The sequence below is a fragment of the Penaeus chinensis genome, chromosome 41, assembly GCF_019202785.1.
Source record: "Penaeus chinensis breed Huanghai No. 1 chromosome 41, ASM1920278v2, whole genome shotgun sequence".
Lineage (NCBI taxonomy): Eukaryota > Metazoa > Arthropoda > Malacostraca > Decapoda > Penaeidae > Penaeus > Penaeus chinensis.
Window position 1 is genome coordinate 99357 of NC_061859.1, and position 2500 is coordinate 101856.

At 43.6% G+C, this 2500-nt stretch overlaps 1 protein-coding gene across 2 annotated transcripts in view; it reads left to right on the top strand.

The window, feature by feature from the left end:
• Positions 1-1074, top strand: part of LOC125047701 (histone lysine acetyltransferase CREBBP-like) — a 15752-nt gene extending 14678 nt beyond the window's left edge. For both annotated transcript variants that reach the window (XM_047646075.1, XM_047646076.1), the window contains exon 13: positions 1-1074. This exon is cut by the window's left edge and continues 1479 nt beyond it. The gene's annotated coding sequence lies outside the window, so the exon portion shown is untranslated.
• The last annotated feature ends 1426 nt before the right edge of the window (positions 1075-2500 follow it).

The window sequence follows — 2500 nt, forward strand, 5'->3', positions numbered from 1 at the left end:
TTGAAGCAAAACCAGAGGACATACTGCAGACCCCGAGCTGAAAACTCATGCCAATTCCTTAAAAGACAATTTAATTGCCCTCTGCGGGGCCTCTAGGCTTATGGAAGATTAAGAAAATGAACTCGGTATGAAAGTTACAAAACGGAGATTGTCTTGAAAATTTTTTATTACAGTAACTTTGTACAACTTTGCATTAGTCATTAATTTTGGGCAGTTGCTGTCTTGTTTATAATTTGAAGAGTGCAAATAGGTCTTTGCCAAGGTATTAGCTAGACATGTTTGGTGCATTCTAGCTTGCTGAAATACTAGAGCAGGATGTACTGAGGAGATTGTGCCTGTACATTTCTGCACAATAAATGATGAAAGAGTAAAAATGTAATGGTTTTGTTATGCCCCTGCCCCCCCTATACCCCAGCTGCAGAACACAGTGCGGGCACAACCTCAACAGTGACCTCCCTCATCTTTGACATTCCCTGTAGGTAACGCACTTGTCCGGGAGGTCCGCTGTCTCTGCCGGTGCTGTCTGTCGCGGCAGCTCAGGGGAGAGGGCAGTAGGGGGAAAGTGTTCACATGCAGCGGACCCGAGCGAAAGCTGCTGCTGCTGCTGCTACCACCACCGTCACCCCCCTGTGTAAAAAAAAGAAAAGTTGGTAGCAGTGCCCACTGGCGCCCCGAGCACGCCGCCGCCCGGCCAGCAGCCGCGAGGGGCGTCGAGTGGGCCGCCCTTGAGGGAGGGTGTGTGGGCGGAGGAAGCCGCAGCCAGTTCTCCTCTCGTCACGTCGCCTCACCCACCTGTCCTCTATACAGTTCTTTAATTTATTTCTCTTTAAAGATTGATAAGTTTGTTTTCACATTTTCCAACGCTCAACGTGATGTATGTATGTAAATTGTTGATTGTATTGTCTACCAACACCTGCTCATTGGAAGTTCCCGTTCTCGTCCTGTACAATGTATTTTAATGGGCATATTAAATTTTTTAACTGTCTGGTCCCCCACTTTGTTATGTTTAATGTTGACCAATGAGGAAGTGTTGAACAGAGGATTTGATTATTTTATAATAAATATATGACGAATTGAATATTTCTACTTTACCTTGGAATAAAGTTAAGGTGCTTTGAATGTCTCCCACTTTATCTTTCCTGTAAGTTTACTGAGGAATAGGTGTATATCCACTAAGGAAAATCAACATGGTACGATGTCTTGAAAAATGAGTTTATTACAGCTTGATCTGATGAGCTATGCAAGCTTACAAACTCGAAACAACTTTCCAGAAGTATATTAGAATTGAAATGGTATGTTTCCTACTAATGAATAACCCGCTCTTGCCTTTATTAATTCTAGTAACTGGCACAATTAAAAGTCAGTTTTTTGTATTGGATGAGGAAGTTGACTTACAATAGTTTGGAAACGAGAGCGGAAAAAGCAAAGACATATTTTTAAGTGACATTGCATGCATCTGGCAATGTCAAAAAGAAATTGATGAACTTCGGCATAATCAAGTAGCCACATTAATAATAATATACACTATACCATACCCTACCTTACCAACCCCTTCTACTATCCACTCCCTACGGTGTGAGAGCCCGTGCTGAAAGGATGAAAGGCTGACTTTGTGCCAGTCCTGAACGGCCTGAGGGAGCCATGGGCACGGTATTCCCCTGCTTTAGTTGTCTAGCCCTTACCCCTCAAGCGACGCTGAGGGGTGGACCGTTTCTCTCCCCAACATACTCCAGGCTTATCATGGCCGACAATGAATAACCATTAACCATACCATTATTAGAGGCAATGAGGCTTGCCTCTTCATCAAATAGCTCCACCAATTCAAACTCGCCCGATTCCCTGACCCCAGGCTCTCCTTTGACCACGGCTCTGAACACTACAACTAATACCCCCTCCTCAATGCGGACTAGTACAGTATCCACCCTAATCAACACCCCAGGAGACATTTCTACTCCCAACATGTTCAACTTCAACAACTATACCCCCCACAACCTTCTTCATCAACTACCCCATCCTCCCTTATTACTACCTTACAACCTTATTGTCCACCTCCCCGTAACACTACCTCCCTCAACACTACTCCCTCTTCCACATGCCCCCGTCCTTCTACTACCCCCATCTCTACAAAATTCTTAAATAATCTATTTAGGCCAGCCAAATGGGACCGATTTTTCGTGATCCCTCCCACAACTCACACTTTCTGCTTTGACAACCTGTTTTCATTCCTCAAATACATATCCATCCTTCACTTGATCTAACCCCTATACGTTACCTTACCCAACCTTAACCCATTTACTCGGCAATTCCTTTGCCCAACTTTGACAACTAATCACTAACTCAACCACCCTTCACTACCATTTACTATAATGCTACATGACCTTAGATATCTAGCACATTTATTTTGCTTTTAACCATTAACCATTAACCATTTCCCTTCTCTCTACTCCCTTCTGTCCACTTATCCTAACCGTTAACTCCTTTTTACCATCTCAATAATACA